Source organism: Neophocaena asiaeorientalis, unplaced genomic scaffold (assembly GCF_003031525.2).
Source record: "Neophocaena asiaeorientalis asiaeorientalis breed wild unplaced genomic scaffold, Neophocaena_asiaeorientalis_V1.1 scaffold184, whole genome shotgun sequence".
In the NCBI taxonomy this organism is placed as follows: Eukaryota; Metazoa; Chordata; class Mammalia; order Artiodactyla; family Phocoenidae; genus Neophocaena; species Neophocaena asiaeorientalis.
In genome coordinates, this window is record NW_020185325.1 from 6,376,103 (window position 1) to 6,399,885 (window position 23,783).

General features: G+C 37.0%; 1 long non-coding RNA gene across 1 annotated transcript in view; it reads left to right on the top strand.

The window, feature by feature from the left end:
- The first annotated feature begins 2,354 nt into the window (after positions 1-2,354).
- The window catches only part of LOC112392576 (uncharacterized), a 99,521-nt gene continuing 78,092 nt past the window's right edge, over positions 2,355-23,783 (top strand). The window contains exons 1-2 of the long non-coding RNA XR_003001714.1: positions 2,355-2,465; positions 12,261-12,302. This is a non-coding gene — a long non-coding RNA (uncharacterized LOC112392576). The remainder of the gene's footprint in view (positions 2,466-12,260; positions 12,303-23,783) is intronic.

Genomic DNA, 23,783 nt, shown 5'->3' on the forward strand with positions numbered 1-23,783 from the left:
CTCAAGAAGCTTACCAGGTGAAGAACAGGGAAAGCAGGATCAGCTTACCTAACTTTCAAAGCATATAAACAGTTCATAGCTGATATGACAGATATAACTTGGTAGAAAAAGTAATTTAGAACAATGTTTTGTGTTCCCTCTATGAAAAAAGAAAACCACCAATAGCTAAGTCTCCCATGAAAACTACACCGTCAAATCTTGCAAGACGAAACTATGGGCTGAGAAAGGTTTCTTATTCATGGTAATTTGTTTGCTGCACTAAATTAACTCTCTTCCAATAGTCGTAATCTTTTACTAATCTTGCATTGTTCCTTAACTATTTCATAGGCAAGAAGTGGAAACTCTTAGAGAATAAATATTATTTCTATCATATTTAACACATTCCCAAGTTAGTGCTTAATAGGTAATTTTACAATGACTTTTTGCATCATAGATGTATTCTGAGTTGAAAAACTCCAATTAGCGTGCCTAAGAGTCTGCCCGTGAGTGTTTTTTTACGCACACACACACACACTTCACCAAAAACTCCTCTTAAGTAAGAATATGACAAACAGCATTTTATTTTGCCCAATCTTAGAAAACCTAAGAACCATCTCAGTGATGTTTTAAGGAACTGGTTGATGATGAGGTTCTGACAACGTAAAGCAAACTGCTTCCCCTCATGTGTCAAGACCCAAAATGTGCAGTTGACTCCCTGATTAGAAAGTCTGTTCTGTAGGCATGTTGACATTGGGGAAATGAGAAGGGGAAAGTTGTTGGAGAAAGCATGGTTGAAGAGATAGAAAGAAAACCAAGGCTATCCTGTGTCATCAATCCCCATGGAGGAAATATAGATGGAAGTAGTGGTAAATCATGTTGAAAATTGCAAAGAAAATTTAGAGGATTTTTGAAATCCTCTAAAAAAAAGTGAAAATAAATATATCCTATAAATCCTATAAATTTTTCTGGGGATTTTCAATTGATTGCTGATAGTGGAAGCCAGATTAAAAGTATGTAGGTAGGGATCATGTCATAATTAGGAAGTAGCATGAAAGGATGACCATAATGAATTTATCATATATGTGAAAAGAAAAAATTATTACTGCAGGATTAGAAGAACATAGCTGTATCAAATTGAAAAATGGTACCATGTGGTTTTAATATCTCATGAGATTTGTTTCTGTATATAATTCTTTTTAAAGAAATATTTTCTATTTTATGTAGGAGCTGTCCTCCTATTAGTCTTCTCAGTGCCAAGGATGGCACATGTGACTTATAATGTCATTTGAGCACCCACTGCTGCTTTTCTGAATTTGGTGATGTCCATGGGTTAAGCAGTGTCACATCTTGGGTAGAGTCATAGAGTCACAGTGGTCTTGGTGTTTCTGCAATAGAAACTCGGGAGAGGCAAGTTTACCTCTGACCCCAGCTCTGTCTCTTTGGTGTGGGTAGACTGTGGGCAGGATACTGCTATTTCTCATAAATTTCTTATAATCACAGCCATCTTTCACGTGCATCACTGAAGAAACCACAGAGACATTCTGTTATTTCAGTACTGTGATTCTACTTGACAGAGACAAAAATTGCCCTTAAACTGTCTGGCGGGTTCCTTTTGTTTTGTTTTGTATTCTTTGCTGTAGGTTCTGTAAATTCAAGGCAGACAGAAGCCAGTAATCTGATTTTCTTCTACTCTCTGGTCTCAGAAGATGTCTTCTACATTCACTAATGGTAGATCTGGATGAGACCTTAGATTTGCAGAAATGGTTGTGCTATAATTATTTAACTTCCAGTACAGATTCAAGTATCACCTTTGTTTTTAATATTTATTTTCTTTTTTAAGATATCCCTTTAAGATGCCTGAAGTAATAGGGTGGATTGTTGAACGTTTCTCTCAAAACAAGATTTCTTAAAAACTCATCACAAGAATTTTCTCTCTATTCCTTTGTAAAGAGGCATGTTATTTATTTATTTATTTTTACAGCTATGTAAAAATAACCAGTCCGTGTTTTCAAAAAAGCTCTATGGAAACTTTCTCTGTATGATCTCTTTTCAAGAATACGTTCAAAACATACAGTAATGTTCTTTATTTATTTAGTGTTGTTAAAGTTTCTTAGTGTTCATGTCATCTATTTTTTTTCTCAGGGTTTCTAGATGCAACACTTTTTAGAGTTAAATGCTGGTTATGGTTATCAAGGTGCTTACCAGCTATACTTTTCGCTGAAATACAGACAGTAACTGACAGTTATACCTGGATGAAAATATTTTCCTACTAGTCGTTGCCTTATCTCTTAGGCCTCTGACAATAACATATTCTGCTTTTGTGTAGAAAATATACATATGTGCACACGTATAAATGTTACTCTTTGAATTTTTTCAGGGACATTTCCTGAATCTTCCCTGGCTTTGTGAAGTGAGCTATGTGGCCTTGTCGATTATTGGTTTGCATGCAGGTGGAAAATGAGGAGTTCTGAATCTTCATTTTCGAAGTAAGGAATTTTCTGGACATTCATTGACATGACATTAAATTCACTTTTTTCTATAGTTCTTATTTGCTCATAGTCTATAAGAGCAGGGTAGCCGTTGTTTTTGGCAAAAAAAACAAAAAAACTGTGTGTTACAGTATATTGGAAACATGGTAAACACAGAAGAGTCAATATTAAAACATTTTAATAGCATTTTTACTTTCTGTATTTGAGATCTTGCTGGTTTAATAGGCTTAAATTTTGTATCAGTCATGGTCCTCGTAAGAAATATAGTTCACTAGATGGTTCAAATACAGAGACAAGGGATTAGTTACAGAGATGTGAGAGAGGTAGGAGAACAAACAAAGGCTGGCACAAACACTGAGACTAGCAACAGTGGGAAGTTGCTACCCTCTGGAGCCAAAGGGAAGGGAACAGTGTCTCTAGAGCCCAATGAGAACTGGAACTGTGGTGAAGGGTCTGCCCCTGGGAGCCATGGAGGGATACAGCTACTACCAGAGATGTAGTAATAAAGTAGGTAGGGATTGAAAAATAAATCACGACCTCTTCCTCTTCCCACAATCTGATCTCCCTCCAGTGCCTTCCATTGGTTGACCCCCAACCAGAAGCCAACTAACAAGGAAGTCCAGGTGATAGGTAGAAGATAGAAGGGAAGAGATGGACCTGGGAGGGCAAACAGAAAACTTGTAAGGGTAAAACTACTCTTCGATTAGAGTGTTAGTTTTATTGATTTATTTTACTCTGTATTAACCAGCAAAAATACCATAGATGAAAGAGTAGGTGTGCTATAATATAAACAAGCCTATTAGATGTAATTATATATAAAATTATAAACAAAACTCTTAAGACTCAGGGTTTTACACAGTTATTAGTTGGATCTATTGGATTTCTAAAGGATTTAAACAACTTTAAATCAGTGTTTTTTCAAAGTATTATTTTGATTGCCAGAACCTCTTTTTTCAAACAGCATCTTATAAAAAGTACCTATATTAATAGAGAAAATTGGAGATGGTTGGTTGAAGTAACAGGGTAGAGTCCCCCCACTTCAACTTTCCTTTCCAAACCTCATACTATAAAAACCACTAAAGATCCCACTGGAACACCTGGGTTCCAAGGAACCCACTTTGAGAGACTTTGTTTTTTATGAAGAAATTATAAATTGAATTCATACTCCTTTGTTAATCCAGCTTCTGTGGGGGGAAAATGCCTATGGTGGACCAGCCGTTTCTTCAGTGTGGAAATGCTTCTTCAGTTTTAGAAGTGTGGAATACACTAAGAAAGTTTCAGTGTTATACTCCAAGATGGAGCAGTCTTATGTCTTCTACCTTTTCTTTAAATATGGAGTCTGTCATTGATAATTTTAAGACTGAAGGTTTATCTTTGTAAGAAAATGGCAGATAGATGGTTAGTCCCTAGTGGGAAATGTCAAGGATGTTTGGTAATTCTAGATTAGTATATTCTCACCTCAAAATATATTTGATCAATCAGCTGCTCAGTTTATTCCTTCATCAAACTAATAATTAACGAACATGTACTCTGTGCCAAATACTGCACTAAGCGCTTACAGTATCGAGAGAACAAGAGCGACAAGTTTTCTGCTCTCATGGAGGTTACAGTTCAGCAGGAGACACAGTGATATATATTAAGCAAATACATACAAAAAAGTTAATTACATTTATAATGTGTTGTTAAAAAGTATAGTAGCTATAGAATACTTAAAATTTTCTACTTGTAATATGTGTATACATATATATATACACACATATACATACATACATAGAAAAGTAGATAATATAATGTGTTTAATTCATAAAATCCCAATGCATAAATATGCATATATTGTGGAGAGTGCTCAAAAAAATGTAGCACTCCAGGGAACCCAGAGTCCACTGGTCCAGAAGTCCTCAGTATACCAACCAAGGCCTTTGTAATATGGCTCCAATCCATTCTCTTACATTACTTCCCCCACCTACTCACACTGAATTGATCTCCTGGATACCGCTTATTTGCACACTGTATCCTACCCCCATGCCCAGAGAGTCTTGTTCTTTTTGTTCTTTTTGCCTGAGACTTCCTCTCTTATTTCTGCCTACCAAATGATTCCGCATTTTGAACTATTCCCTAATTGAAATTCTTATCAATTTATACAACTCCATTTTTACTGATCATTCAGCTAACAGTGATTCCTGCTTCTTCCAAAATCCCATCACATTTAATCATGTTTGGAATTTATATCCTGCATTATATTGGAATTATCTGATTTTATGTTTTATACACTCATTCAATAAGTATGCAACAAGTACCTATTGTGTGCCAGAAGTGAGCAAATATCTCTCTCTGCTTTAATGGAACTTGCTTTTTATTTCTTTGGTGAAATTTAGTTCCTGAAGGGTATGATTATATTTATGTATCTTTGCAACTGTATTCACTTCAGAACAAACAGGATGCCTTGAGTTTGACAGTTGATAAATAGAAATTGGTGAATGTATGAAGTGATTTCATGTACCCCTTACATTAAAAACTGCCATATTGTTAACCTTTCTAAGCAGCTATACTTCTTCCTACATTTTTCTATATGTAACACAAGTCTGGATTAAGACAATTGAAGAATTTACCTTCTGAAATTTATGCTGAGTTAATCTGTATATATCTATATCTATCAGAAGGAGAATTATGAGAATAAATGAAGGTACACTGAAATATATATATTTAAAAGGCATTGCCATTGGAATTTTTATTATGTTAATTTGACTTATATAAGTAAATAAGGCAAAAATTTTTGGAAGCCTTCAATAATCTCACTTTTCCACTTTATGATCTATCTGTACACTGAAGCTCAGTGATTCCTCCATCAAGGCTGATTCCCATGAATGCCCAACAGAAAGAAAAAAGAATAGAAAGGAGAAGTAGATACATCAAATTTTGCTTAGGTCTGCTGGCAAATTTCCATGATGTCAGCCCAGTTTTCTTTTTGTTCCAAAGCAGAGGCTCACGGGCTTCCTTCTGTCTCTTTACACCAGTTCTTAATCGTGATTCTGAGGGTCCTCCAAATACAAAGAGTGTCATATTACTTGGTTCCAGTTGTAAAGCACAGTTCTGAAGTCAGGATTTTACATCTTTATTTTTCTTTGCAGTTGATAGGTGGTTCTGAGTTGCAGTCTGACTGACCTCCTGAAAACAGTACTGAGAAGCTTGTCTATAAATAAGCAGTTTTGTTTACAGGAACTTACTGGGGAACTGGACTTGTACCACCTGCCATTTGGCAGTGTTGAGAAGTGAGAGGAAGGGGTTTCAGTCTTCTCTAAGATAATTCAAATCAACCAATCTACTTCCCTGCGGGCTAGCTTATTTTTCTCGTCTTAAACTGGATATATAGACACCCTTTCTGTCATTAATGCACCTTAGAGCTATTTGATAGTGTTTTTAAAAAATTTTTTTCCAATTATACCTGGCCATCTCATCTATAAGCTTTCTAAGAATGCATTTCCTTTGCCTAATGTGTCAACTAAAAGCGAATTAGGTAGGATGAGAAGAACTATATGAAAATAAACTGCCTAAAATTATGAAAATAAATATCCTCAAAGTTTTATACTTATCCCCAAATTCTTAATTTAAGCCAGTTAAGAGATTTCAATTCTGTGGGCTAGTGGCAAACTGGAGTCCATATGGAGTTTCTCAATTGGTCCTCTGAGTAGGTGGGATATAAATATCATGGCAGCATTTCTGTTGTGCCCCTTCCGTGGTTGGAGATGCTGTCTTTTCTCTCTGGTTGGTCCTGTGCATGGTGTGTCATGACAGAAATCATTGGTGAGTTTTGTTTCATGAGGTGACAATTAGCAAGTGACTAAAGCCAGATACTTGTTTCCTAAGGTGTGTTTTGTAAACCTAAATGCCATTAGACAAGGGAGCAACAATGCATTCTGTTGCTAATTTAAGGCTCACTGAAAGCTTGTTATTTATTAAGGCAAATAAGGAATGAGTAGACAAAGTTTTCTGTGCATTCTGTAAAACATGAGGTAACATGAAATAATAGGAAGAAAAGTCTGAAAAAAAAAAAGCCTTTCATTCTCTCTAAATTTTTACCCATCTAGCCCACACTTACCAGTGTCATAGCCCATGCTGACTCTGATGGTTGGGAACATCTGTAAGATGAAGAACTAGTATTGTATTCTGAGTCACATGTTCTATTTTTATTTTAAAGTCCTATTTAGAGCTTGGCTACTATTAGGCTCATCCTGATTTTCCTCAGTTACTGTGATTTAGTCTGTTGATTATTTGTAAAATGCACGTTAATAGTCAGAGACTGGTTTTCATGGATGCCTAGGGTTACAGGAATAAAGAAATTGATAGCTTACATGACAAAAAGTTAAATAACCTTAACAAACATAGTGTATTTCTTTAATTAGGAAAAGGCAGAATTTATTTTCTTTCTTAAAGGTGGCAGAGAATTTTTCTGAAACTTTCAGAGGAAGCCATCTATCAATGTAAACAACAGAAAAATTGAAGCAGAGACCTATACCCTGCTCTGCTCACAGCTCTGTTTTCATTAGCAATTATAAGGAAGTGGATCCGGAAATAGAGATGCATGATAGCGAGACATCAGTACAGTAACCAGTACTTTCAGACATCACCACAAAAACATACACTCAGTATTTCACAACCCTCTCACATTGGCAATGTCACAATGCTGCCTCGGGCAAAGTTTTCGTCTCCTTTTTGGGTAAAGTAGGGTTCCTTTTTTCCCTCACACCAACTCCTATAAATCACTCTTCTTGAAGGGCAAACTAAAGTTTCTTGGTTTCAAAATCATACTTGTCCTGAGGAGGGAGATCCTGCTCATGCCGTTAGAAAGTCAGCTTAATGTGTTTGGTTAGTTTCAGAGAGTGATTAGAGGCCTCGTTCCCTGACAAACGACCTGGGTCAGTACAAATATGGAAAGCCTTAGAAACACAATCTAAGATGTTTTACTGATAACACAATTTACAGCACTCTTGTGTATTTACAAAATATATATTACTCTTGCTTTTTTACAAGTATCTTAAGTCTCTGGTGTTATCACTATATTCACTGAGGTTAGCAAATCGCATCACATGGAAGATCTCTTCTTGTCAATATATTCTTCTTACTCTTATCATTATAAAACCTTCCTGAGATACCCTTCTCCTCCCAAGGTTAGGAAATACTAAGTGAAGTGGAAAATTAATACATTCATCAGTTTGAAGTAAAAAAAAAAAAAAAAAAAATTCTAAAACACCAGACCTTCACCTTGAATATTCAGTGGGCTTTATCTTTATACTTGAATTAAATGAGTAATAGATTGAGTGCAGCCCCAGTGAAGTGAAAGGGCAAAAAAAAAAAAAAAAAGTCATTTTTAATTTCTGGCTACTAGTAGAATTTTAAAGGAAATCAGCACCAGGCAAGCTGCTTCTGAAATTGCCATTCGTATACATGGCAAAGACATTGCCATATATACAAATGACCAGAGTTTGAAGCAGTGGGCCCCTATTCTGCAGCTCTGTGGAGTGGTGGAGGTTAATAAGTCATCATGAGAGGAAAATAAGAAGCTTCATATCAATTCGGGCAGTAGGGCCTGAACAGTGCCTCTGGAAAGTCACTGCCATAGCAGCTCCGTGGTAATAATGTGACACATTTTAGGCAAATTCATCAATTCATGAGGAGAGAAGAAAGTCTATAAAAGGTTAAAGAGTTTCACCTCTAATTCTTCCTGAAGGACAAGCTGCATGGTCCTCGGGAGAAATCTACTCATTGCCTTATTTTTTTCCCCATTCTATTTATGTATTGCTGATAATATCATCATAAAAATCATTTGAAAATGTAAAGCATCATGGCATCAGTATTACATATGTAGTACTAGAGATATGTTTTCCAAAACTTACATTTAAAAAAACTGTGATTCTCATAATATGCTAGAAAAAATAAAGAACAGACTACAAAAATATCTAGAACATGTTTCTCTATTAAAGATTTCAACCTGATGAAAAATTTCTCTTTGTCTTGCATCATTACATTCGCCAAGAAAATCAGTAAAAATATTGCTTAATTTTATTACATTTTTTAAACAAATGGATCATTAATTCCTAAGCGAAAGCTAGAAGCTATGTTCAAGCCTAGAGCTAATTTCCAGAGCAAGTTACAGCTATTCTAATTTTTGGATTTTTAATTAAGTTGTTGATTTACTTGAGATGGAACAAACTATATAATGGTAGAATAGAAAACACATAATTATAGGTAGGTTCCTTCATGTTTGAAAAGGACTCATTCCTTAAGAGTTAGCTGAAAGAAAGGGTTTTCTTTGCTCTGGAACCTTTTCCAGGAATGTTACTAGTCCATTTTTTAGAGGAGGTAAGCTTGGTTGCCACATAGAGTCACAAACCTCAGAGGAAGCTGAGAATTAGATGAAATATATATGTAATCCTGTGCATAGTGGTAACCATGCCAGGAAACAGAAAGCGTACTTAACAAGTTATGGTTAAGGTCCCTCTCTGCCTATTTCACCAATAAAACCTCAAGTTTGCCCTGGATACTGAATAGGTTGGGAGAAGATATCGTTCGTTTATTCAGTCATTCATTCACTCATCTTTCATTCCATCAGCAAATATTTAATGAGCACCTACTATTGCCACAAACAGTATAAACCCGGAAAGACAGTAGAGTGATCAATAGAGATAGCACTCCATGCAGTTATTTGAACCAAGTTACAGTACTTCAAAAGCTGATGTGTAATTTACTAAGTAGGTTCTCAACAAAATTTCTTGAAAAATTATTTGGCAGTAGATGAACTTCAGATGAATCTGTCATCACGGTTATCACAGAGAATGAGTTATCTGGTATATTTGGATTCATTGTATTGTTCACATTTCCTAATGCTGTACTTTGTGAAATCCCCAAATGGGATACATTATGCACACTGACTTATCCAGTTCTATGCCTACAATTGATGATACATGAAGTGGGACGTTAGTGTGTATGTTGCAAGTTGTGTGGGTGTGTTAACCACAGATAATGTTTTAGGTTGTTATTGAGGAATCATATGAGAGTAATATCTAGCAAAGAACCTGGTGCACAGAAAATTTTCCATAAACTATTTTTTTTCAATGGTGGAATGAACCATTCTACGTCTGCATCTTTCTACGTGAGAATGTGTTGGTCATTATCATTATCAATCCCACAAATAACACTTCTCCACTTTCACCCGCAACTTACTCCTTTTTCTATATTTCTAATTTTAGTTACTGGCATCATTTACATCATTTCAGGCAGCAAAGCACAATGTTTCAAAGAGTCCCACCTTCTAGACTTTTATAGTCTCGCGTCAGGAGATGAGACCAGAAAGCGATGGAGTAGTTGGGATGAGCCACCTGGACGGGAAATGTGTGTTACTCAGTGTCCGGTTTGGTGCAGGCACTGGTGTCCAGGGAAGGGTTAATCAGTGAATGGCTGAGTGTATCCTCATGCCTGCTGCCAGCTGAGCCCTACTGGGCCATATATTTTTTAAAGGTTTATACACTTTTTAATAAAATTTTTATTTAGAAAAGTATTTGAGTGAAACTCTTCCTATTATCTCAGTATTTTAGATAAAACCTCCAGGCTGATAATTGATAAGTAACACTATAGTCTAAAGAATAAAACAAGTAGCTAAGACTCCCGCAGAAGTAGTCTTTAAGTCTTTAACCAGGGAGAAACTGCATACCGTCTCCTCACTCAGCCAAGTGAAAGGGGCTCCAAAGAAATCCCTCTTAGAGCTTGGGGGGTGTATGAGAGACTGACATTTCATTTATTGGTTGGATATTTGCATATGAAGTTGACTGGGTGGTCTGCCCCTTGATATTATCTGAGTAGATAAAGAGACAGTTGGAGAGATGAGAAGAAAAGGGAGGGCAGCAGCCTCACATCCTATACCTCTGCTGTTAGGCAAGGCTGTGGAGGATTTTTGTGAGCCAAGTGGATGTCGTTAACAGGTGATCAGACCTGAGCTATCTAAAGGGCCCCCACCCAGGAGGCTGGCCTGACAGTTGAGCAGAAGAGGCTGTGGTTGGGTCTGCAGGGCCCAGGAACTAAAGGAGAGGTGGTTTGTAGGAAGTCCTCTGAGGTCATCTAGAGAGAGCATTGCACATGTCAGGTAAGACTACCCCAAGAGATAGCCAGTGTTACATGTCTATCCCAGAGAGGGCATCTACAGCCAAGAGGAAACTGCCAGCAGCTGCTGTTAAGTGCTTCTTTCTTGTAAGCTCCGCGCTTCTGCTCTCATGCTGGAGGAGCGAGGGGTAGAACTGAGTGAGGGAGAAGAGGGCAATCAAAGACTAGCTCCCCTACTCCTTCCTACATGTCCTTGAGGCATGTATTGCCAAGATAGGGGAATCTAGGTTTTGTAGGGTCTTACACAATTTGGGGAACTGTCTTTAAAGAGTAGAATACAGAATTATAGGTTGGTAAGAGGTCCCTGAAAGTTCAGAGCCCTGAAGATGAACCTTCATTATCTTTGCAGGCAATCTAGTACTTAGGGGATTGAGGAAAAGAGCCATGAATTGCATATGAGATTGAAGCTTTTATTTAGTAGACCCTGGACTTTTAAAAGTCCAAAATCTATTTATCTATTTATCTATCAACTATCTATCTATCTATCTATAAATCATCATAATGTGGGTGTTCCTATAGCTGATAGTAATTGGAAATCTAAGTTATGCCCAAGTTATTATCAAAGAGCACAGAAAGTAGATCTATCATGGTATACTAAAAGGCAGTGGTTGTGGTGGGATGAATTGGGTGATTGGGATTGACATGTATACACTGATGTATATAAAACTGATGACTAATAAGAACCTGCTATATATAAAAAAAAATTAAATTAAAAAAAGGCAGTGGTTGTGGTGGGATGAATTGGGAGATTGGGACTGACATATATACACTAATATGTATAAAACATAACTAATAAGAACCTGCTGTATAAAAAATAAATTAATTAAATTAAAAAAAAAAGGCAGTGGTTGGAGAACAAAATGTCCCTTCCTGATTATACCCCCAGACTATTTAATAGCCTCAGCTCTAATTCTCTGTAAAATAGGGGAAAAATTATATTTTATAATTATTTAAAGTAAACCCATTAATTAGAAGTTAATTATAGATAATTAATGATAAAAATATGATCTTTGAGTGCAATAACTTCAGAGTTCCTAGATGCAGATAAAAGCCAGAGTAACAAGGTCCAGAAAGTAGATTATTTGTTAAGACAGAGTTCTAGGTGCATTTTATTTTTGATCTCATAGAGGACATAATGACCACTCTTTTGCCTGAGCTGTTTCGCATCCTTGTCATAACAATTTTAACTGTGAACAGGAATTTTTTTCTCCTGAAGGAGTTCTCTTTTTGTCTTATAATCAAATAATAAGAGAGTGTGACCACCCTATTAATTCATTCCATGCCAAGAGGAATATCTTCTTTAGACACTTGATATCTGATCAGCTTTGCCCCGTACTTCTATTACCATTTATTCCCCTGTATTTAAGTGGGAACATGAAAACTCCAGAAACAACTGTCCAGGAACCGATGATTCAATATTATGGGGATTTCTGAGATCAAATACGTGAAACATTAGAAGTCTAAAGGCTATCAAAAATGCTCAGATAAATAATAATTAGAAAGTTCATTCATGAGTTTATGTTATAAGGTAACCTATATTGTATTAAGGCTTTATTGAACACTTAATGGATAAGATAGCGTCTCAAAGTTGTGGACAAAAAAATGCTCAAAAAAACCATGTATCTTTGTTTCTTTGCCTAGGCAATAAACCACTTGAGGATAAAACTGTTCTTTATACTTCTGGTGAGTCCTCAGATCTGGCTATGTGGCTTGGAACGCAACAGGTACCCAAGTATATTTTTGAATCAATCATTGGAATCATCAAATCTATTACCAATGTGATGAGTTGGGAAATTTAACTGTTATTAATAATTAGGATGGATAATAAGAGGGAAGGGAGACTAGGATGTAGGTCTACTTCTGAATGTCCATTTTGGTAGTTGCCAAAAATTTAAATTCACACAACTAAATAAACTCCTACAGTAGGATTGATGAAGCCTAGGTTTCTAAAGTAGAAATTACTCCATCCTAGGTTAAATGAGTTTGTGACCAGCATAACTAAAATGGAATTAGAGTCCAAGTCTGTGGGATACAACATCACTAGCACTTGCACTGCTCTGAACTGGAATCAGAGTACAGACTGAGCGACATAGCTGTCAATCACTCAGAAGTGATAGCAGTAAGTGACCACAGGAGTCTGCTCTGTTGAGACTATTAGAAAAAAGCGGCTCAAGGAAATGCTGCACTCTATCTGACCTTAACTTGGAAAGTCATGAGGCTTGTCAATCTTGGCTATGAGACTTTCCCCCAATATCCGTGAGGGGCTGCAGAACGTGCTAGTATTATCAGGGGAACACTCACACCACAGGAAGTAACACTCTCAAATAAGAACACATCTAAGTAACAATGGTAGCACCTTCAACTTGAAAGCTCAAATTTACCCAAGTAGCACTTTCATCTGGAACAAAAAACCTGGAGGATATTTTTAGTTAATAGTCCTGATCATAGAAAATGCATCTGCTCTGGTGATTTTAAGCTGCATATCTACTTTGGTGAATAAGCTGGGGCGGGGGTGGGGTTTGAGAGGTTCTTTTAACAGCCTCACACACACTAAACTGCCTACAGCCTCTGATAAATAGATGCTTAATATTAGGGTCAAAGTTTTTGCACCAGTACTTCTCCTTGGGATGTTCCTTCTACTCATCGAGGCTTAAAAACGTTTTAAGAATTCATTGTCCTTAACCCAGGTTGAAAATCTAATCAGATGATAAATTCTCGAAATTCTTCCTCAACAGTGAATTGCAAATCCTCTCTCCTCCTCCGTTCCTCCTGTTGCCTTTCTAGGTCCTGAGGGTTCATCATATTACCCCAGTTTAACACACATGCATGTGCTTCTGATTGGGCTTTGCTGTCTCTAATCTTTCTTCTAGTTTCTCCATCTTTCAAATCACTGCTTGACATACCTGCAAAAAGGGTAACTCCAGTTAGTCAATGACCCTCTTCAAGAGGTCTTTTAAGATAGGAGATGAAATCCAAGCTAACTCTTCATTGTGATGTTTAAATTTACTTTTCTTGCCTTAACCTTTTAAGGTACTGTACTCCCATTAAATTTGTCTCTCCCCTTTTTTCCTATTGATGTCATGCTTAAGTTTTGGCTTTTGGGTTGTTTCTTTCTCATGTACAAGCCTTGGCCTATTTTTCTCCTTTCTGGGACCTCTTTCCAAGCCCATTTTGAGCTACCCATTCATCGCTCAAAGCCCTTCTCAGATGCATTCTCTCCTTGAAGCATTTTGATGTCTTGAAGTAGACGAGAAAGCTCCTTCTTTTGAATTCTTCAAATCTATTGTTGACATTATCAGCTGTTAATAATCACATAGTCCTTTTATAGGAGTTATTCTTATACATCTCTTATTCTTCCCTCTAAGCTGTAAATTTCTTAAGGTCTGGGATTCCATCTTATTTAGCCTGTAGTGCCTGAAGTAGTACCCTGGTTAGAAGTCAAGTCTGTATCGCTACAGATTATGTGACTGCATATTTAGTTACATATGTGTTTATGCATATTTGAAATAAATAGACAAAAGAATTAGAGTCACATCAAAGAGAAAATGGGCCACATCTTACTTTCCGGTTACTTAATTCTTCAGTTGGCTTCCTTTTCCTAACTATTAAAAACAGCCCCCAAACTACTATGTAAATTGCAGGAGTTCTTGTTTGTTTTTTGTTTGTTTTTAATCAAAAGGTTACAAAGCTTGAGCACACAATTCAGAAGCCAAAATGCATAATTAAGTCACTCCTGAAGTGACATGTTTTAAATGGGGTGCTTTTCTACCTGTTATATCTACCTGAAGAATAATATTAAGGATTTTTTTTCCACCTACGACTTCATCTCATAATAAATTGTATTGGAAACTTTTGTGTGCTCCTTCTTTAAAATAGCATACCCAACTTCAGCATTTCCTTGGATGGCATGCTGATCACTTAAGAACATCACTTATAAATTATTTTGCCAAGTTATTTTTACAAACCAGAGTTTCTACTGAGGGAAATTATTTTAAATGTTTGGCTGACTTGGGCCTCCAACAAATACTGCTTGTCAATAAATATTAAACAATCATATGAATATGGAGTTGGAAATCTGAATTACACCTATGCCATGGGATTTATTATCCTCCTCTCACGATGCCTGGGGTATGGAGGCTAAAAGGTCTATTGCAAATCCTGTTTTATTCATTGAGAAACATCCACTGAGGACTATACTTGAAACTTTTGCAACTGTTGAGGACTTCTGTAATAAAGCAGGTTTTTTCAGTGTGTCGTCTTATCAGAAAAGAAAAATGTTGATGAAACGTTAGTGCTGCCTTCAAAGATACTGTCTTCCTTTTGAGTCAGTTCTGGACATAAAATATAGGATCTGAGATATCAATTCAGGGAATTTGGAATGTGAGACTTTTCACTGAATAGTTGAAGAGCCAAAGATTAAATAATTAACCTAAAAAAAGCCACATTCAAAGGGCTGGATTTTGTCCAGGGTAGCTTGGGCTGTAGAAGAGCTGACGGACATTTCTCAGCTCTCCTTTGGCTGTGTTTCAGAGGCTTAACCACAAGTGGTCAGGGGTTCAGAAGTGGATGGATTGTCTTCTTGCTTTTATCATCAGTGTACTGTGACCTTAGTGGTCATTTAACCAACAGTGTTTCTGTTTGTGTTTAATGATCATGGAATGTGAGAGTGCGGTGATTAGGGGCATGGACTCAGAGCCAGGCTGCCTGGTTTGAATCACTGCTCTGCCACCTAGTAGTTCTCTGGCCTCTGGCAAGTTGTTCAACCTCTGAATCGGTTTCCTCACCTCTCTGACGCTATGGTGGGTGTAAACATCAGTGCAGTGCAGAATTGCTCTAACCTGGTCCCTTCCTGTGAATCTTCTTGGATTGTGCTAAGCCCAAAACTCCTGAATTTAAGAATTCAGTTTGCTCTCCAGAGGGAGTGTGCATGCGATGACTTCCGAATGCCTGAGTAACTTAAAACATAGAGAAAACCTGGGTTCCTGTGATTTTCTCAAGAATGGGGGTAGGGGTTATCCAGGCTTCATTCTGAGGCTCTGTTGCTACTGCTAATGGACATGAAACCCCAGGGGGATTTCCAGCTCTGACTCATCCTAACCCAAACTCACTGGATACAGTCAGAACCCACTAGGTTGGAGGATGAAGCAAGTCAGATCCCTCCTGACTCACTCCTCTTGGCTCCCTCTAAAAGCAGGGCATTATCTTCTGTAGTGTCTCATCTCACCATTGTCCTTTTCTTTTTCCTCTTTCATTTCTTTCCCGAAGTGGAACTTGGGCCATATTAGAAAGTCTGACCATCTAGCTACTGCTTTTCTGCGAGGGCCGATGCTGTTCGCTGAGACTCGTTGTCTAAGGAGCAGAGCATGATCTCCCGCGCACATGGCTGGGTAACAGTTTCTGGGAGACTGTGGAAAGTATGCAATATTGGCATAATAGATCAAGACTTTCATCAACATAAAAGGAAAGGAATTACAAGGTACTTGCTGACAGGGAATTGTAGCTTGAGAGGGCACTCAGGGGGCAGATGCACTAAAAGCATTTTGGCATGGCGAAGTGTATTTCCTGGACAGATGTGTTTCTTTCGTGATGGAAGGGCCTCGCACTTCTCATGCGTTCTAACACGCCGGTTACAAGTCAGCTGAAGCCATGTTGTGTCAGATACTGTTATCACAGGAAGTTCAGTGTTGTCACCCCCTTACAGTGACATTACTTCAAGAAAGCCAGACCAGAGCTGTCCTCAGAGAAGGAGAAAATATTTTTATTTAGTGTTTTCTCCTCTCATCTTGGCAGTCAGATCAGGTTAAAAGTAGCAATGTTTGTTTTGCTGTGTATGCCCACACGATACTGGCCTTTTAGCACACCACTTCATTTTGCCTTTTCCAATTTCTCCTTATAGATTCCAAGCAGTATTAGTACTACTGACATTCAGAAGGGCTAGCTTACAAAAGTGTCGCTTATAAAGAATGGAGGTATTTTTTCATTTTCTCAGAGAGAAAAAGAAAGAATTATTTTGTAAAAGATTTATTTTACTGAAGTATAGTTGATTTACAATGTTGTGTTGGTTTCTGGTGTACAGCAAAGTGATTCAGTTATACATATATATAATAGCTTGCATTTGCTAATCCCAAACTCCCAATCCATCCCTCCCCCATTCCCCCTCCCCCTTGGCAACCACAAGTCTGTTCTCGAAAGAATTCTTAATAAAATAATTACTAACGTGTTAGTGAAATCACAAAATATAATTTTTTCCTATTGTTATGTATGAGAAAATCTGGAAGGCAGAAGTTATTTTCCTCCAATTTTCACACTGCCTACAATTTTTCAGCTCTTCCTTACGCCCGTTATTTTCTTTAGAGCCGAATAAGTAGATTCAGAGTTTTCCTTACCCTAGAGAGCCCCTTTTCATCATAAAGTCTAATAAGAAGGCCCCAGACATAACTGCAGTGTCCCAGACTGCCCTTTACACCAGACGAAAGGTAAAACGAGCTGATCAAGTAACAAACTACAAATTGATGCAGGCAGTGAGAACAGAAGACTGGTTTTCTGCCCTGTAACGTCTGCGTAAAAGTGGAGGATATGGTTAAAAACATTGGCGGCAGCCAGTTACCGGAATAGCTAGCACTTCCAGGAACAAATGCATTCCTGATGAATCTGCGGACACTGCGTTTACCGCAACACAGCAGATTTTCTCACACATGCACTCCACGGTGCCCGCCTGCACGGGCTTTATTGACCTTCTGCAAACACTGATGGAGGAGCGGGCTGCCAGAGAGTGAGAGGCAGAGAGCCGTCCAAAACATCTTGGAAAGGCCTCTGAGAGAATTTTTTAGTGTTTAGAAGACATACCATTCTTCTCTCTGCCAAAAGTCTTTTTTTTTTTTTTTTTTTTTTTTTTAAAAAATTAATAGAGAATTCAAAGACTGGAAAAGAAATATATGGTTTTCTAATGACATAGTCACGCAATCCCTTCCAAGACCCTCAATACCTGCTGAGATTTTGTTTTATTCTAAGGCGACTCAAGTGTCTTGATTATAGTGTAAACACACATTCTGACTGACTGAGAAAGGCTTTTTTTTGGTTTCCTTTCACTGCTCATTTACACGGTTTTGTAATCTTCCTGTGTAATGAATAGTAAGTCTAGCGTGAAGAAATACCTTCCACAGGACACAACCTTGCTTAAACACTAAGGAGTTTGGACCTTGGAACTGATTGAAGAGAGAACAGTTTTTTCACATCTGACTACAGCCAGAGGAATGAAAGTCTTAGAATATTTTAGACACCTCAAAGTTACCACTTCATTCACTGTTCAGTACTAATGACAATACATTCTGATAAACATAAAACTACAAGTTTCATGTTGGAGGAAAATTCCCTATGAATCAAATAATTCTTTTCCTGAGAAGTGTTTTACATTTTTACACTTGACCAAACTGGCTAAGGTTAAAAATTTCAGGCCTAATTAATCAAACATTACAACCTTGTTCTTCTTTATGGAAGAGCTTACCTCCCTAGAAAATATGTCACTAACTGGAACAATTTAGTTCTTCTGGCAAAATACTGTAACTAAAACTGACGTCCATTTGCCTCTTCTTTTAGGCATTGAAATTAAAGTAACAGAGTTCTTCATCCAAATCTGTTATGTTTGTGAACAATAAAAACCAATGGTAATATTAGTTGCTGGACTCCAGGTAAATTACTCATAGCTGTCAACACCACCGTATTCTCTGCCCCACCCTAAACCAAACACAGATAGAGACAATGGTGCCAGAACAAATTGCAATAAAACATTCAATCCTCAAGCAACTATTCTGTATATAGATTTGGAGTAAATAAATTATACAACTGCCACGAAGGCACATTTATCATTTCATTTTATCTGTGATGTTACTGACTCAACTAAACACCACATCCAGTACAAACCCTGTTTTAATGACCAGCTCCAGACATCAAATTTATGCTGCTCTGGTTGCTTGTGGTTGGCACTCTAACTATTGAATAAATGGCCCTGTCTTCAAAAGATTGGGTTGACCTGCTGATTTGAAACCGCTTCCCAACAGCAGTTCACAGTGGCTGCCCAGCTGAGATCAGAGGAGTTGAAACAGGCCTTTATGATAGGCACAGGGGAAGAAGTTATCTGTCAGACAATCAAGACTTAAAAGCATCCTAGAATCCTAGATCTGTAAATAACTAAAGGCACTAACTACCACGTGTTCATCCCAAACATCACCAGTCCCTGTGTAATTGAAGAAAGGTGGTATCTCTTCCTTTCACCCTGACTACAAACTCATTGGTCCAATTCTCTGCTTGTTAGCATGTAAACCAATGGTAATCAAGGCAGGTGAAAGAATATGCAGGTCATATGTGAGACTTGTTAATAACTGATCAAATGAAAAGAGAAACACACTTGACTGAAATATTGTGAAAATGATGTTTTGAGACTTCGCATTTCAAGAGTATGAGACACATAAGAAGCATGTGATAGCTTGAAAGATCTCCCCTTTTAAATATATTTCATTAACTTTAAAATCACCTCTTTCCAGTTTTTGTTGCAATAATTCCTCCTGACTCTGGTTATTGCTCCATTTGGAAACAGTTTTTTTTAGCATGTAAGTAGTTGGTCCAATTTGTGTTATATTTATTTATATTTGTTTATGATTTTTGCCTGTTTCTTTAAATTAGCCTCTTGGCAAAATTATCACCTAGCCAAGTTTTGTTGTGAGAGATTTTTTTTTTTTCCTGTAATATCTGCTTGGTTGAAAAGATTGGTTGGTATCAAATAACACATAGCCTTGAATGGGATATAATATGTTTGAACTTTATAACCTACAAGGAGGAGCTTTTATATAGTACTTCTACCTGGGACCCACACCCAGGGTTTCTCATTCTACTGGTCTGGAGTGAGGTCTGAGCATTGTATTAAAAAAAAATCTCTTCACATATATTGATTAGGGTTCCAGAAAAAAAAATGATTCAAATGAAAAGACTTTATTGAAGGGATATCTTGTTAAAGTGTGAGCAAGGTTAATACAACAGACCCAGTGTTAAGGAGAAGGTGGCCAGAAATTAGTAACATCTGGAATCCATTTAGCCTCCTGGCCAGAACTGTAGGGACAAAACTACTGCTAAAGATGTCATTCCCAAACAGAAAAAGACTTAGGAAAAAATACTCATCTCTCTCCTTCTGTCTACCTGTCTTCTCTCAAGGCCTCCCATTGGCCAAACCCAGTGGGCATGGAAATCCAGGTGGTGCATTGTGTAGGGGTTATCCTCCTGGAGCTCAGAACAGGGTAGAGAGGATGAAGAATGAATAGGAGGGAGCCAATGGAAAATAACAATACAGCAGGTGACTCTTCTGTACAGCCAAGTTTGAGAACTTCTGCTATAGATAGTGGGAAGATAAGGATTACATAATCTGAGGTTAACACACATGGCAGAGTAGACCTTGAGACTATCTAATCCAACACCATCATTTTCACACTTGAAACGGAGACCAGAGTAGTAATACTATGCATCCAATATCACACAGTTAGGACACCTAAGATCAAGGACTAGAAGGTCTCCAAGTTATCAAACACGAAAGTGGTGTGATGAAAATGATATTTAAGGAAAATGAATTTGGCAACAATGTACAGAATGCCTTTAAAGAGAAAGGTGTTACAGGCAAAGACAAAAGTTTGGAAAATAGGTAAGAGTTCAAGGGTGAAATTTTGGGATTCTAAACTAAAGCAGTGGAAGTTGGAATGGAAAGGAGGAAACAGATTTTGCAGAGCATGAAAAGAAAAATGTGTAAACTTTTGTAAATTACTGTGTGAATGAAAAAGGTGAGTGAAAAAATTTGGAGTCAAATATGACTTGGATAATTCTAGTCCAGAAAAATAGGAGAGAGGTGATAACAGTAATAAAATAAGGACAGGAGTAGAAGCTGTTTCTGTAGGGAAGAAGAGTTCAGTTTTGCCCAAGTTAACAGAGTATATGAGTTGACAAGTCCACTGTTAGTTGGTCATATAGGAACTGGAGTGTGTAGTTTAAATATATAGTGTACAGTAATTGTGTCTCCAGTCCTAAGATGTTTGTAGTTACTGAAACACTTCGGTCTCAGTTTTTATCCATATTACATATTGTGCTCATTTATCAGGCAGGGAAAATCCTGGAGCCATGTTAAAACACTTATTTACTAAGGAAAAAACGGGTGCCTTTGCTAATCATTTTCATCCCTAGCTTACTAGACCAAATGAGTTATGTGTCCTTTAGTAAGTTTCAAGACTATTTTATCCTTGAATTTGATATTGATACATCTGCAGGTTTCTAAAAAAAATCCAAAAAACAACAGATTTGCCTATTTCAGATTATGATAAATATACATTATATTTTACTTATTTCTTTTCTGTTTTTTGTTTTATGCCAACAAAGGATGATTCTATATTAAAATATTAAGAACTTGACTAAAATTATGAGGCATAAGTGACGTATAATTAATTCAGGCTGAGTTCCTGCCATCCCGATAAAGGGTTTCCAAGTAAAGATGATCATTATAAACATTCTTAAATTCTTTGGAAAAAATGTACTGTCAGGAAGAAATAGTTTTTATCACTCAGTCTCTGGATATATTAATTTATTTTGCTATCTGTTCTTCTAGCCAAATAGGTTTATTTGTTTATCATCCCTGATACTCTATTCAAACCAAACCAAAGTAAAAGAGTTTCTCAAAACTAAGCAGTCATTTTGGAACAATATAACTACAACTACTACTAATTTCTATGTTTTGTCCTATAACTCTTCTCCTATAATTTCACTGGTGTCCCTTTAATAAGCATGTTTGTTCTGACAAGGAAGTAACAGTTTCAAAAGATATTTTCTCAATATGGTTATCTGTATTTCTCTTCATATTCCACCATCTCACTTGTATTGCAAGAAAAAAACAAATAACAAAAGTTGGGAAAACTAAATTTTAAAATTCTAACTTTAGTAAAATTCTGGATTTTGAGTAAATCACTCAATTTTTTTAAAAGGCCATTTCAGTGTGGAATAATGAAAAAAATGATGGAGAAACTAAAGGACTTCCTTTCAAATAAGTCTTATTAAGTGGTACAAGGATATTTTCTTTGTGCTGATAAATATATTTATTTGGAATTGATAGATAAGTCTCCAGTAGGCAAGTCTCTTTAAAGAGTTAACAAGTACTTCTTTCTTCCATTATGAAAATAGTCGTATTCTTTCTCAGACTTTTTTTTTAAATCTCAGTAAAACCAGTGATAAATTTCCCAGATGTATTAACTCATTCTGCTTTTTAAGTAGTATAATTTACTTTGCATGCTTTGCTCAATTGTATTCAACTACAGTTTCTTTGTTAAAGTCAACGTTAAGCTCGTAAGGCACACACTTCCACTCAAGTTTTGCAGAAATGCTGAACACGTCAGGGTCTAAATTATTAGGATCTCAGTTAACCTCTTCTGGGTCCATAGGTTGTTATTAAAAGACTAATGTGGGCATTTGTAACCCATATACCATCTTGAAATCATGATAATCAATTCTGAAATGTTGTGAAGTGAAGATCAGCTGTATTTTTGGAGGGTATTCTATTATGAGTTTTTTGGTAGCTCTGAAGGCTCTGTGAACTAAGGGAAAAATAATCTACATTACATTAATTCACATTCCACTGTCAACCTCATTACTTTGAGACTTTGCTCTCAGTTTCACACCTTGTCCTATTCCCAGATGAAGCTGACTTCTGAAGAAATGCACAAATTTTCTTGTCTGCCCACTCCTCAAGGGGTAGATCATAAATAAAATCAGGCAGTGTGATTTTTCTACTGCCCACTTCTAAAGGTTTCCACAGACTCTTGGAATGAAACACTTTAAGGCACAGTGTTTATTCTTGCCTCATGATATTTATATTTGCATGATGCTATAAATATGAATTCAAATGATTTTTTAAACAAGCTGATGAATAATACCGCCCAAACCTTTACATTTTAGTTTTTAGAAGTAGGATGTCATAGTCTAAAGGTGTAAAATCCAAATGTAGTTTGTAGGAGGCAAGAAGTGACAATGAGTGAGGATTTTTTTTTTTTTTTTGTAATGGAAAGTCCAAATCACCACATCCCTGACCAGCTGTGTCCCTGTTTTTAGGTTTTACTCAGTGCAAGGAAGGCATGTCAACTCAGTGTTTTTTGATACTCATGTACTTAGTGGTTCATCAGTCTTAAGGTGTTTACCCTATGGGTTATTATCAGTGTAGCGAAGAGTCCTAAACCAGTCTCAGATTCCAGGTAGAATGTTGTCCTGATGGTCCACCTTCTGCATACTCAGTTCCTAAATGTTGAGCTTGGACTTAGTGAAAGTTTGGGAATGCAGGGTGGGGGAAGTGGGAACAAGAACAATCCATGTAGTTCATTATTTTCCAGCCCTGATAATTATCTTGCTATGATCTGTCTGCATGATCCCCATCCCTCTGCCCTCAACCCTGCCCAGTTCCTTTGTAAAATGTGTTCCTTTTATGACGTGTTTTAGATACTTGCTCGTGTGTGAAGACCACTGACTGTGTTACACTGGGGCTGAAGACTTTGTTGTCATTATCAGTAGTATGTGTCTGGACACAGAATAAGCTTTTGTAACAGAGAGACAAAAAATATAAAATAAATAAAGCAGGTAGATGTACATTTCTTTCTCTCATATAATGCTGCAGGAGAAAATGCTCAGTGTGGTAAGCCTCAACTTGGTAGTCCAGAATCCACCGGTAGTCCAGAATCCACACTGGTGGGTTGACACTGCTTTCTTTGTCATGTAGCTTCTATCTCTGCGTCCAAGAAAATTTCCTATTCTTGCCTTTTGCTAACCAATGGGAAGAGAAAAAGAGGTGATCAAGATAAATTAAGGACAAGACCTGAAAGTTGTTCATATATCTCCTCATATCCCACTGGAAACAACTTAATTATAAGATGTAAGAAGCTGGAAGGGATGCTGGGCAATGGAGAATATAACCGGGTAACCATGCAGGGAGGGTCTGTAACAAAAGGAAGGAACAGTAGGATGAATAATATGAGAAATTTCAACCTCTACTACAATAACCATATCCTAACCAACTGAGCTAAGCTAAGTTAAATATAATATAATATAATTGTATAAAATATAGTTTATACTATAAGATATTATTAGGTAAAATAA